The sequence below is a fragment of the Bombyx mori genome, chromosome 16 (genome assembly GCF_030269925.1).
Source record: "Bombyx mori chromosome 16, ASM3026992v2".
In the NCBI taxonomy this organism is placed as follows: Eukaryota; Metazoa; Arthropoda; class Insecta; order Lepidoptera; family Bombycidae; genus Bombyx; species Bombyx mori.
The window spans coordinates 6,913,479-6,928,728 of NC_085122.1; the positions used below are offsets into that span (position 1 = coordinate 6,913,479).

At 35.1% G+C, this 15,250-nt stretch overlaps 1 protein-coding gene across 14 annotated transcripts in view; it reads right to left on the bottom strand.

The window, feature by feature from the left end:
- LOC101746345 (uncharacterized) overlaps positions 1 to 15,250 on the bottom strand; it is a 104,375-nt gene that overhangs the window by 79,075 nt on the left and 10,050 nt on the right. For 8 of the 14 annotated variants that reach the window (XM_012692787.4, XM_062673011.1, XM_062673014.1 and 5 more), the window contains exon 2: positions 9,359 to 9,396. The exons of 4 other annotated variants lie outside the window; for them this stretch is intronic. The gene's annotated coding sequence lies outside the window, so the exon portion shown is untranslated. Of the gene's footprint in view, positions 1 to 9,335; positions 9,397 to 15,250 lie in introns of all 14 variants that reach the window. 2 more of the 14 variants (XM_062673015.1, XM_062673008.1) reach the window with 1 other exon arrangement.

Genomic DNA, 15,250 nt, shown 5'->3' on the forward strand with positions numbered 1-15,250 from the left:
AGTACCCGGGGGCACTTTTGCAGTTTAACTTACACTGGATTTACGATGTTTAATTGACAAAACGAGTAAACATTGACAAGAGTATCTAGAGCCATCAAATCAAACCTAGTAAAAAAAAATTTTTTTTTTATTCAACGTAAATGAAAGTACATACTTGTTGAACGTCAAAAAGAACTACCGCCAATTCACAAATACTAGCCTCGGTCCTGAGAAGAACTGGCAAGAAACTCAGGGGCATGTCCTTTTTTTTAATACTAGTTTTTTTTTTATAATCATTTTTACAATGAGTATTATAACGTAACAATTATTGCAATATTAAAATGCCCGGAGCGAGCAACTCATTCCCACTTTGTGCAATCTTCTAGACAATCATTAACGTTATAGTAAGCTTTATTGCACAGATGTTCTTTAATAGTTTTCTTAAGCCTAGGTATATGTAGGTTCTGAACATCTTGTGGGATTTTGTTGTACAGACGCACAGACAAACACCCGAATGAATTTCGTATCTTATGTAACCTACTCATCGGCACAACGAGCCTGTGTTTGTTCCTAGTATTTATATTTTGTATGTCCCAGTTTTTAGGAAACTCCTCAATATGTTTACGAGCATACATTAAATTTTCAAAAATGTAGTGGGATGACATAGTGAGAACTTTAATTTCTTTAAATTTTTCCCTCAGGGATTTTCTTGAGTGCAAAACCTGCAGCCGATCAGAGCACTTCCATCGGAAGCACTTACCTACATTACAACAAGGATCATGTTTTTAAAACTCGTTTGAACCATTCCCCGTGTATAATAAAACAATGTCAATTACACTAAATCCATTCTCCTTGTGGAGACAGCTTTCTACATAAATATTCCGTTTGTCGACATTTACAATCAAGAACAAGTTGGTATTTCACCCCGACCTTGGATGGGCTTTCGCCGGCAAACTTGCGAGATTAGATAGGCTCGCAAATTACCGCTATTGATTATCTTTGTTGAAAAACGTAGGTTGAAGTGGTTTTAGAAATGATTTTACAGTTAGTGGCATATTGTTTCTATGGTACATTCTGTCTTCTTCTTCTGTATTCTGTGTAGTTTATCTGAATCTCCACTATTTTTAAATTGTTCTCAAATTAATTTAAATATTCTCTGCGTCGTTGCGATTTTTAGAAAATATAGTTAGTTTTACCCAAAGTAATACTTTGGTGACATCCAATATGTAACTTTACTCCTGGTATGTTAGATATATTGTAAACCTGCATAAGTAGATCTTTCATAAATGAAGGGTTAGTCGTACAAGAGTGTGTTTGTAGCCAGTAGAATAAAATCGAGACAAAGGTCATGCCTGAAAGTAGCTAACGACATTTACCTAGTGAAGTTAATATGCTTCGTCACCCTCTTAAATCAAGGTGGCCATTTAGCTCAGCGATATTTATTAAAGCAATCCTATGTTTTATATATATAATATAATTTGGTACAGTAATTCGGATTTTAGGGAAAATTTCTGTCACTGTACCATTAACGTATGATAGGTTTCAAGATATCGATTTGCTTCATACAATTATCGTTACTTCAGAAGAACGTGACTAGTAAAAAAATAAAACTTTTTATATCGATAAATCGATATCATATCTCAATTTTCTGGTTGGTGCAATCAAATCGACCCGGTAACCCTGACGCTGCCAAAGGTCAAGCTGACCCAATAGGCTCTTAAATTCCAGCCTATTGAAGCTCATCAGTCACAGATCGGTCGTTAGCTTAGAATTTGCGTACGTGTTGCCGCTTTATTCGAATAATTACGCGAGTTGGCAATTATCTAGGCAATATATTCTATGGAGAAATGTAAACAATTTAAATAAAAATATTGTGGTGTGCGCTTTTTACCGCTAATTACTGCACTTATCATAATAAAAAAACTATCCGATTTAATATTAAGTCGTCGTGGCCTAACGGTTAAGACGTCCGGTGCATTCGTGTTGAGCGATGCACCGGTGTTCGAATCCCGCAGGCGGGTACCAATTTTTCTAATGAAATACGTACTCAACAAATGCTCTCGATTGATTTCCACGGTGAAGGAATAAATAACATCGTGTAATAAAAAATGAAACCCGCAAAATTATAATTTGCGTAATTACTGGTGGTAGGACCTCTTGTGAGTCCGCGCGGGTAGGTACCATCACCCTGCCTATTTCTGCCGTGAAGCAGTAATGCGTTTCGGTTTGAAGGGTGGGGCAGCCGTTGTAACTATACTTAAGACCTTAGAACTTATATCTCAAGGGGGGTAGCGCATTTTCGTTGTGGATGTCTATGGGCTCCAGTAACCACTTAGCACCAGGTGGGCTGTGAGCTCGTCCACCCATCTAAGCAATAAAAAAAATAAAAATAGTAGGTAATTTCATATCCAAAAAATAACATCTAAAATACATTGAAATGATACGCTTATGACTGCACTTATCATATTAATAACATTATCCGATTTAATATGACTGTTTTTATTTTATTTATAGCACAAACTGATAGTTCATCTGGTTTTAAGTTTTTATGGCTTAGTCCATATCAAGACGTGAATGTCGCCACCCACCTTCAGATAAGAGATCGAAGTAATAAGATAAGTAATGAAAGAAGATCCATTGGTATCTGACTAGGAAATTTGTATACCATAAAATGGCATCGCCTGTTCCTGTATACCTCATGATATTATTCAGAGTCAGGGACATCCATTTCAATAAGCAGTCCCCGTGTATAATAATTGCATATTTCTATAAACCTGCCATTTTTAATGCTTTGCTTTTATCCATCTACCATCTACATGTCATCCGTACCTTTTGCTGTCAAATTTTAGAATTATGGTTTTCAATGGTTTTTGCTTTGACATCATTGGACTTTGATATCTTTTATCGCTAAATTTATTCACAGTATCCGTTTCAGTTTTAATGCCTTATTGAATTTCTTTCTTGTTAGAGCATTATTTAAGATTGAGCCCCGTGAGCTCATCTACCAGTCACAGCGTATCTGGAATAGCCTTTTAGTCCACCAGTGAATTTTTCTCAGTCGTTTTCACTCTTGGCAGAGTGGTCGTGTTCATCATTTCAGGTGGTGGTGCGCTTCAAAAGACCTGACGTACCACGGCCTTTCTTGTGTACTTGTTGACGCGATCATTTAGAGCAAATAGGTAAAGAAAAAAGAAGAATCCCTAAAGTCAAAGTTTACTGGTGGTAGGACCTCTTGTGAGTCCACGCGGATAGGTACCAGCAGTAATGCATTTCGGTTTAAAGAGTGGGGTAGCCGTTGTAACTATATTTGAGACCTTAGAACATATATCTCAAACCAAAATCACCCACCAATAATCTCTTAAGCACGAATACCGTCATGCCCAAAAATACTTATCGAAAAACCTGAAGCATTAAATGAGATAACAAAAAAAATATATCGTAACATCATCGTATTAAAATACCGAAACTTCGAGCACGCGATCGAAATTCGAACCTGTATCATTAAAGTTCCGGACACACCTACCTGCCTCGAAAAATAGTAATAAAGGGACGCTCGTCGACCAAATTGTTAAAATATATAAATTTATACCAATATTTACCTAACTACCGACCAGTGACAAATATGAATTACAGTGAAATTCAAATTCAAAATTAGTACATACTACTACAATTCCAAAATAGAATGTATCGTCCCTTATCGCCCCTCATCTTAACACCGTGTAGCATCTGGTAATAATAAAAATTTATATTCACGGGTCAGACTACCATTAAAATCATTTCATTGGCTAATTTAATCATCTCGTAAGAATATAATTTAGAATACTTACCCTTTAAAACTGATCTATTGATATGGGGTATATATGCGCAGGAGGTCCATATTACTGTTTTGAAAAAGGAAATCTCAATAACTACCCAACTTATATTGGAGCATTGTTTAATTGACGGAACTTTTCACGACAACGTTCCATCATATGCGGCCTCACAATACACCCTATAAATTTAAGTGAAAGACTATTTTAATTATATTCATACATTAATTTTTTTTTGTGTATGTAACACTAAAAATCCACCTTATCTTAAGTTAAAGCATTAACAGATTATTAAACGTGTTTTTGTTATATTTACACACGTCATACTGGAATGCAAACAATACTTAAAACGCCTCAATATAAGACGATACATCATCAATATAACACGACCTTACTATTACTACAAATGGTATCATCCATAGAGCAGCGTATGTAAATTGATTTGTAAATTATATAACCATTTCAATTTATCAAAAGCTTATTCCATAGCTGCAATACCTCTATTGTCGTTTGAGCACGACTGTACCAAAACATAAAACCGAAAACTCGTTTCGACTTACAAGCCTACACAGTATGATCGTAGATAAAATTCAAAGAACAATAGGGATGCTCACTTGTTTTTTCAACGTTAGACTACCCACCATAGTAATGCTATAAATGACTAAGCTAGATACCGGTTATGAATCAGAAGATACGGATATATGACCCTGGTGACCTCGAGGTGCTAATGCTAGTGCATCATCTTCCATAGTATCTTCACTTTATAGTAGTATCTATAGTAGTAATATTTATACTAGTATCTTTACCGATCATAGATCTGAAGTAATCAACGTCGCCAAGGCAACCAGTTGTCGAGATGTTAGTTAAACCGAATCAAACAAGGAAATAGATGTTGTACCAAACTAACCTCTAGAAAGAGGAGCTAAAATGTTTTTTAATAGGACTTAATGTAACTTTTACTAGTTTGGTTTTTCGATTTCCGACTTTAATTACGAAATATTTTATCATTTTGACACAATAATAAAACTAACTAATAAGAAAACGAAAAAGTCTCTTTCATATAAATAATAAATCATTAAAATTAAACATATTAATAAGTTGAACGTGTCCGACTTTGTTGTGAAATTCGAAATTGAAATGTAACTGTTCCTTCAAACACTATAGGGGTTTTCTTATCGGTATTGTTTCAATATGAACAGTTAGTTTAGACTACGAAATTGTAACTGTATTCCTTTCTTTGTAAAAATTAAATAAGGCCGAACTTTTGTTTTTTTATTGCATAGATGGGTGGACGAGCTCACAGCCCATCTGGTGTTAAGTGGTTACCGGAGACTATAGACATCTATATCGTAAATGCCGCCACCCACCTTGAGATAGAGTTCTAAGGTTTCAGTATAGTTACAACGGTTGCCCCACCCTTCAAACCGAAACGCATTACTGCTTCACGGCTGAAATAGGCTTACCCGTGCGGACTCACAAGAGCTCCTACCACCAGTAATGATGATAGTACAAATATGAATTAAGTTATGGAATGTACTAACAAGTAATACTAATAATATATAGTATAGTATAATAAATAATAATACTAGGTTCACGACAAAAGATTTGCGTGAACGTAGGCGGTGAACAAGTGTGCCACCTGACTGAGGTCGACTGAAACCTTGAATCTCACTCACTGTACGTTTTACAAGTTGGCTATACTATCTATGCATGTTTTTAACACATTCTTTAAAGATCCGACGTTAGTTCGAATGTGTTTGAATTGTTTAATATTCATATTGGTATTATAAGGTGGTATCACAATAATAGACTTTAATTTTTTTTTCCTAACTATACTGTTAGCCTTGAGAGGCTATTTCAGCTTCTCCTTGACGTGTAGGTGAGCTCACGGGGCTCAAGCCGGAGTGTTGCTAACACAGGTCCAAGGAAGAGCAGTGCTTCCCAGAATCTACCAACGGATCGGAAACGCGACTCATTGAGAAAATCCGGCGAGAAACTCTGTGAGCTGTGTCTATGGATTAATTTACTCGTCGAACCCTTCCTCGCAGGCGACGGGTTCGGTGAGGACGGTGACCAGTAAATTTAAAGTTAAACACTCCTGGTACAGGAATATTTTTTCAAAAGGAAGGCTTTAAGGTCACGTATAAAACACAGCATGTACATATTTCTTGTAAAAAAATTCAGATGGAAAGTGGAACTTATTATAGATAAAGGAATGTTCAATTTCTATTTCCTTTTCTTAAATGAGAAACTCTTTCTTTACCAATTTGCATTGATAATTCCAATAAATTAATGTATTTCTTATGATCATACTTTAGTTGAAGAACGAAACAGGATCTGCTAGGTCAAGAATGCGAAATTTTCGAACGAAACTTGTGTGAAAGTACACACATAATAATACGTGTGCTGACAATACAATTGTTTTCTCCTCGTCGCGTGAATGTTAAACAAGAAAAGTGAATCTTATGCGGATCTAATACAACATATTATTAAATTAGCTGATTAAAATTTAAGTAAAATTTTTAATTTGAGAAACAACATAAACTATGTAAGTTAACTAGCGGCCTGCGCCGGCTCCGCTCGGGTGTTAATCAAAAATTTCAACGATATTTGAAGTTGTTTTATTTTTTTAAATAAAAGAACACTTATTGCGACATAAAATAGTTTTCGCAGGGCATGCGATGTAAAGAATATTTTAGATGATTTTTTTTACACCTTAGGTTACATTATTGGAGTTTTAGTAAGGATCCCTAATTTTTTTCAACAAAGGTTATATATAGCCTATATCACTCGGGAATAGTGTAGCTTCCAAACAGTGAACGAATTTTTTAAATCGGTACAGCAATTTTGGAACCTATTCAATACAAACAAACAAATCTTTCCTCTTTATAATATTAGTATAGAATATAAAGTATCGTGAATACCGACATGTAACTTGAGACATGAGGTCAAAGTCCCAATTGTTTTAAGGCTGCCCCAACCTTCAAATAGGAACGCATGACTGCTTTGGGGCAGTGATAGGCTGAATGGTAGTAGCTCTCCATGTGACCTTAAGCCACGCCATGACACTAGTCCAATTTTTATTATACTTATATGTTTATTATAGTATAAGTAAGTAAGATTTTTAAGTAATTTTTTTTAAGTAAGATTTTGATTATTTTTATTATATTTCCTATATCGGGGAAATCGATCATGAACACGAATTAAATAAGTCATGTACCATACAAAATTAGTCATCTTTTACACTTATCTTTTGCACCTTACACTTTTGGCATCTATCTGTTTAACATTATTTTTTAAACAGCCGTTTTCAAACAACAATATCAGCTTCAATGCTACGTACTATGTAATTTTAACTGTAGGCTGTTGCAGTCATCGCTATAAATAATTATCTAAAGAATCAACACTAAAAATGAGTACCCCATAAAACAAATACACATTAACGATAATTTTGTATTTTGTGCTTAAAATTATTACTCGAAAGTTCAAAAAAGCCTCTAAATAAATACCGATGCATTAGCATGTGCCTTTTAAAAAGAACATTTTAATATTGTGTAAAATCTTGTTGAATGTTTTGCATCAACTATAACACTGCAAATTATCCCAAACAATTTGCAAGTCCGACTCGTTAAGATACTTTAAATTAATTAACGAAGGTTATCTCGATCTATGATAATACGACGTTACTAAGAGGATTATGTACCGGTGTATGGTTAAGTGTTGAACTTCAACAATCTTTGAAATTGTTTGCACAATGATAAACGTACTGTTCTAGTACTTTAGAGTTTACAGAGGCTCATTGTAATCTTTCGTTTTTAAGTAGATTTTTTTTTTTTCAAAAATGATCTCACTGTTAGTCAAATGAAATTCTGTTAATCAAATAGATTTTTTCTATAGCTCATGATAAAAGCTTATTATTAAACACACACACACACAATGAATTCATAGAAAGTAATCAAGGTCCAATCAAGGTTTCTAACATATATGTACAAATAGTCATATCTATGCCAAGGCGCAGTCGTGAACTTGTCGCGTGTGAATTGCGATAACTTAATCAAGCTTTAGAAAGTTTCATAACATTGGCCTCATCTTCATCCTATATGTTTAATGGAGCTATATCTTATACTTATTTTGGCGGCTATTGCACATTGGAAAACGCCGCTGAAGTCGTAAGAGCTAAATGAGTTTGATCATATAATTGAATTGATTCGCACTGTTATAACCATCCCATGTACCCCTTTCTGCATACTTGATTACCTAACCCGTCCACTCAGCACATTCCTATCCCAACGTCTCATCGGCCCACCTATCAAATTTTAAATAGAATACTCCCGTATTGTTTGCCCGTGTAATCTAGTACCACGTTGGAGATGTGCTTATCTGGTCATTTGCTACACTAAAAACTCATTACAACTAACCGCTCATTAAGTATGAAAGAAACTTGCGTCCAGATAAACAAAGTAAGGATCCGAAAGCCATCGACTCTGCAAACCTAACCCGACGTAACTTTTGCTTCAATCCATCTAGGAATAGAGTTAAAAATCGTGTAACTGAAGTGAAAGCGTTTGTCAACTGAAGCCTGCTTTCTAGAATGTTTACATTTCACACGTTTTCGAGTGTAATCGTGTGTAACATGCAACTATGTACTTTAATTTACTCAAATGAATTGTTATATAAGAAAATAATGTATGGTAAAAATATAGAAACCATCCAAAGCTAGCATCTATATTTGGTAATTATCATCAGCTTAATTTATACTTCTAAATGTGTAGACATTGATGCAACGTTCAATCAGGTGTTAGGGAATAAATTACATTCTCTATTTGAAGTTAGGAATTTTGGCCATTTTTTTTTTCGGTAGAGATTTTTAATTTTTTATTATAATTAAAAAAAATCGGTTAATCATTAAATAAGAGATTATATAGATACAGCTAGCTATAATCAGATATATCATAAACAGTATTAAACATACACTATATACGGAGCCAAAAAGACAACACAATTTGAAAGTCATGGCGAAACTTGAAACACCAGACAAAAATCCCAATGAAATAACAGCAATTCTGTCTATACCAATTCTAGATACTAACAAAACAAAAAACATTAAGTTCAATCAACCTTCAACGAAGGTAGTGCAGCATTCTAAAACTCATTACGGTCAATAGCTTTGTAATTATTGGTATTTTATTACCAAACAAATTGTTATTACCGTTTCATATGAGATCAACCAAAACTAGGCCTTAAATAATGGAACAAAGAACTTAGTTAGAACAAATTTACTAATGCAAGACTGATTTTTTTAGCATTGAAAAATCAGTGATTCATTCTGTGAACGACCGAGATTTTAAATTTAGAAGAGAAGTCGAAACTTATATAATCTTTTAGCATGGTCAACTTGAAGAATGGATCTTATTTTTATTATGGAATTTACATTCGAATGCTAATGTCATGTTAATGTAAAAATGTCATGCTAATGTTAAAATGTGAATGCTAATCCTGTAAGAGAAATCGGTTAATTTTAGCAGTAATACCCATATAGAATGAAACAAAGAATCATTAAATAAACTTACGGAAAAATTCCAAGTCAGAATTCGCAACCAAAGCAGGGCTGAAACAAAAAAAATTACAACTTTAATTTGGAGTATTTCTTTTTCTGAAATAAAATTCTTAATATAAAATATTATAATTGACGATCTATGTATGAACATGCTTTCTTAAGATTATCGAACGCGATTCAGCTTTTTACAAGATATTCTATTTATTTGACTATAGTTATAGTTAAATCAGTTCTCTCTAGCATTGGCTAACTTAGCGGTTTTTGAGATTAGATGTGTTTGCAACTTCAGCTAACAGTATTTTAAGTTTAATATTACTTGAAACTAAGCTTGGGCGACGAAATAAAACTGACGTTTGATGTATCAGTTAACAAAACAAGAAGAGGAAATAAGCCGTGTTCTTGTTGTCGTCTTCTATGTATATTTCCAGTACTCATAGCACAGGAGAAAAACTCTAGTCCAGGTGCGGTATTATTTATTACCATTGAGGCTGGAATTAAAAATCTAATTTAACCGCGATTTTATTACGGCTGTACCTTGTTGTTGTATTTTGTCCACAGGCGATATATCACATCCATAATGATATTAGAGGTTATTTATTATTATTATATAAAGTTATTATTTATTTCAAATTGAAAGATTCCATATTAGCTTAAAAAATTTCTATTATAGATTTGTAGGCGACCATTTTTAGAACAACATTTCATTAAATCATCGATCTAAGAATTATAGTCTTTCAATCGAGATAAGGAAAAGTCTTATACTCCTGATTTTGAATCATTCATTATTGTAATACACATACTACTCGTAATCTACAATTGTCAATTTCAAAATGTACGCATGCAAACTTAGGACAGGTGAAAGTTGTAAGACGCCTTTTACACGTAAGCCCCCAATATTTACGGAAAATTTAAATTAATGATTTTTAAGTATGTAAGTATTGGAGGTAATTAGGGTTAGCCGCTGCGTGTATTTAATAATACAAGTTATAAAAAAAACAATTACAATTCAAACAGCGAGATATTGATTCCGTACAGTTTACCATTATATATATTTTTTGTACAATATAAATATCAACCGTCTTTGTACGATACCATATGTCAGCAATCGCTCTCTCTTTGCATAGTCTAATATTAATATATGTATATATTTGCAACAAATATTTACGTATCTTTATGTACGTACATGCATACATACATTTTTGAAGTCGTCGTGGCCTAAAGGATAAGACGTCCGGTGCACTCGTGTTGAGCGATGCACCGATGTTCGAATCTCAGGCGAGTACCAATTTTTCTAATGAAATACGTACTCAACAAATGTTCACGATTGACTTCCACGGTGTAGGAATAACATCGTGTAATAAAAATCAAACCCGCAAAATTGTAATTTGCGTAATTACTGGTGGTAGGACCTCTTGTGAGTCCGCGCGGGTGGGTACCACCGCCCTGCCTATTTCTGCCGTGAAGCAGTAATGCGTTTCCGTTTGAAGGGTGGGGCAGCCGTTGTAACTATACTGAGACCTTAGAACTTATATCTCAAGGTGGGTGGCGCATTTACGTTGTAGATGTCTATGGGCTCCAGTAAACACTTAACACCAGGTGGGCTGTGAGCACGTCCACCCATCTAAGCAATTAAAAAAATACTATGTATATCACTTCGACAAATCGACAAATTTAAAATTTTAGTAACGATGATATTCTACATTTATTACAAGAATAATCATAGAAAGTAAAGTATGGCATTAAACTGTACATAATTATCTTGAATAATCGCTTAAAGATGTCGAAGGTGAAACCTCGGAGCTGTTAATGATGAGTTTTGTAGACCTAATGATGGCTTCGGGGCCTTCGTCGGTTTAACGAACCAAAATGAAATACTGTATTAATAAAACTAGAGAGTAAATTTAACAATGAAATTATTTCATCAGCCAAAATAAATTCGTGTTAATTGTGAATTTAAAATTATTAAAACTTGTAACACTTGTTACACTTTAAGATTTATCGCCTAAAATTCTATTAGATTATCACTTTCAATGTTCGGTTTGATTAGGCGTCAACTGATGTCAGATTTCATACATTTAGAAATAGTAAGCCTGTAGTAACACGGACGATTAGTCGCCAACCCAATGGAGTGACGATATCAGAATGCCAGATTTTATCAGTGGGTTGTGATTACGATCCGGTGGTACATCCTGGGAGGTACTGCTCTTGCAAGTGCTAGTGTTAGCAAGCTGTCTCAGGTTGAGCTCGTGAGTTCACCTATCGGTCCCCGCGTAGCTTGAATAGTCCTTTATGCTACCAGTAAATATGTAGGGAAAAATAAAATCAGAACTATAGTGGGAGTTTCCCCTAAAGTGCAGCAAAGAGTCATGGCAAGAAGTCTTAAGAAGCGTTAATTCTGCCCACTGGCACACTACATGACAATCATAATCTTTATACCAAGTATGAACCGATTGAGGAGAAGAAGAAGAACACTGAAAAGAGTTAGAGTTTTTTTTCTTTTTTCCCTTGTAGGCAAGTGAGCATACCGTCCACCTGACGGTGAGTGGTTACCGTCGCCCACGGACTTCAGCAATGCCAGGGTCAGAGCCAAGCCACTGCCTACCGCGCTGCCTACCTTTAATATGATTTGAAACTTTGACGTGAACAAACAGAATAACATTAAATATCTCTATAAAAATAGAAGTTAAACTATGTGGCCATCTAGAGAAAACATATAGACCTTGAAAACATCTGAACCTGCAATCATGGGAGCAACACGGCGTGAAGATAAAAACGTGACAAGTGCAAGAAGCCCAGATCGGTCACGGTGGGCGAGCAACTGGATACGCGAAATCATCTGCAATTTTATACTTGTTTCTCAGATTTGTGGACCATGACAGGGCGATGTCTTTGTGACATAGATATTGCAATAAAACTATTAATCAAAGATTACTTTAATCTGTTGGCAACAATATTGCTCGAGCAAGGGCTCTGTTGCCAAACTACGTGACTATGAATTGATTACTTGTAAAGTTCCACTCGTTTGTAAAGCAAGTGTGTGAACAATTTTGAAACTTTTGAATTCCTTTGACCTAGTTTCTCAGTTTCGTTGTGTTTTTTTGTTGCTTTTATGAATGGAAAAGCTCAGGGCCCATCTGGTATTGTGTGGTCATCCAAGCCCGTAGACATTAGACATGTTCTGTACTGCTCTTGCTAGGGCCAGTGTTAGCAACACTTCCGGTCAGAGCCCATTCAGCGTGAAGCTGAAATAGCCTCGCAAGGCTATCAGCATAGGTAGGAGAAAAAAGAATGAACACCCCTTACCTCTCTATAAAATCCTTCGTAACGGACATCAATCAACATATATTTTAGTCCACGCTTTTTTTGTGAATAAATACACTATTTAATACCGGATATACAGTGAAGGGAAACATTTGAATTCTGAGCTCGTATGCATCCGTCACACAACAATGTATCTACCGTTTTAAGCGTAAAATGGTACATTGGATTCGTTATAACCAAAATATTTATTATACAAGTCGATTAGTTTGATTAACTATTTGGAGAAAATGAATTATGCATAGATAAATAAATAAAACGCGCAAAGATTTTCATGAATATTATAGAACACATATTACCATTACAGATTGTACAGTATTAAGAAAATTCTAAATTTTTTAATAAAATTTTAGTGAATTTGACGGTAGCTTAGCGAACATATTTTAAAAATAACAATAATAAACTCATATTATTCTTGTGGAATTTGCATAGATCAAAAGAGGAGCCTTAAACGATTGAAAAACAAAAAATAGGAAACCTAAATAATGTGCCGACCGATTCAATGCTATCTAGATTTGAATGTGCCTTTCTTTAAGAATCTTACACTATAGCTCAACCAACCTGAAACCTGTTAAGTCTTTGCATATTTATTTTGCAGCTGTGTGGGTAGGATGCAAAACAAACCCGGTAAGCGAAGTTATCTTAAAATTTATGCTTCAAGCTTCAACTATTAAACCGGTACCACGATATTCTACCGATAATTTAAAAATGCTATCTAAGTTGCTATTTTTAAACGATTCATAATAAATATTTGGAATGTACATTTCACACACCAACAGTGAATCGGCTTCTAATATTCCTGCCTATGATATAAGTTAAGAGCAACATATTTAGTTGTGGGTCTATAAAACCTTTATCTACAACTCGCAATAACTGTTTAAAACGCTTCGTAAATGATCTTATATTTCGTCCTTACGGATCCATCAGATCCAATAACTCTTGCATTAGATACCTTCAGCTCTAACACTAGGAGCAGGCTGAGGAACCCCAGTAACCGTACTCGTCGAACTCGACAAAAAGGTCGACGTGCAACCTAACCCATGCATCAGCCCGCTGAGTTTCTCGCCGGATCTTCTCAGTGGGTCGCGATTCCGATCCTGTAGTAGATTCATTCGCGAAGCAATTGCTCTTGAGTTGTAAGGTCTCCCTCGGAGGCGCTCGGGCATTTGTTAGCAAATCCCACCCCTCCTGGCTAAGCCTTTGCTCGCCCATCTGTCCTAGTGAAGCTGGAATGTCTCCGGGCCACAAGAAATCTTTCAATCATAAAAAAAAAAAACTTATATTTGCCTCGGTGTTCTCTGCTTGTAGACATAATTAAAACTAACTTTACCACTTAATCTCACGTTTATAATTTTCATTTCAATATTTCCAACGTTTCAGATACTTCACAGCTTTCATGGTCACGACCACAGCATTATTTATCATCGACATTAGAATATGGTGTCAATAAATAAATAAAACGTTAGCGAGATTAAACCGTAAAAGTATAGTAGTTTTTTTTCTTTCTTTTTATTGCTTAGATGGGTAGACGAGCTCACAGCCCACCTGGTGTTAAGTGGTTAGTGAAGCCCATAGACATCTACAACGTAAATGCGCCACCCACCTTGAGATATAAGTTCTAAGGTCTCAAGTGTAGTTACAACGGCTGCCCCACCCTTCAAACCGAAACGCATTACTGCTTCACGGCAGAAATAGGTAGGGTGGTGGTACCTACCCGCGCGGACTCACAAGAGGTCCTACCACCAGTAAAAAAAATAATTTATATTTTTTTAAACATACCATCAACGCCAAATGATAAGTAGCAACGAAAATTCCAGAAACGAAGTGATGTCGTAAAGAAACTGAAACGCCAAGAAACATCAACAAACACTAGCCATCGTCAACAAACAAGACTATTAAGTGTAAACTATCGTTCATATACGCAGTTTCCATAGACATTACGCAACTTACTCGCAATCAAGAGATTTGAAGATACGGATCAATAATCAACCGACTACGACTTTCCAAAGCAATAGACCTTCCAATAATGAGTTAACTAATAGCATAACAACTGTGGACGTTGGGACTATAACGATAGCAATATTATTATCGCTTACTGTATTGAACGTTAACAGTAAGTCTATTACGATACGGTGATGTGGATATGTCAACTATATTTTATGGTGGTTAATTTGTTTGGTTCCTGGTTTGGTCTTTTTTAATCTATATACATATATAAATATGAATCGCTGTTCGTTAGTCTCGCTAAAACTCGAGAACGGCTGGACCGGTTTGGCTAATTTTGGTCTTGAATTATTTGTGGAAGTCCAGAGAAGGTTTAAAAGGTAGATAAATATCAAAATTCCTTTTGTTTGTTTTAAGTTTATTTTATACAAAAGTTTAGGTCTTTTTTTTTATCGATTGAGGCACTACGAAGTCTGCCGGGTCAGCTAGTGACCATATATAATTTAGGAGTCATTCTCGGTCCTTTGTCTTTCTAAATCGGTCGGATCATTTCGATTGAACCATACTTTTGCTTAGATCCGTAATACCAGTTTCAGGTTTTGATGTCATTAAATAATTCGGAGAAATGTTATGTTATGCCTGA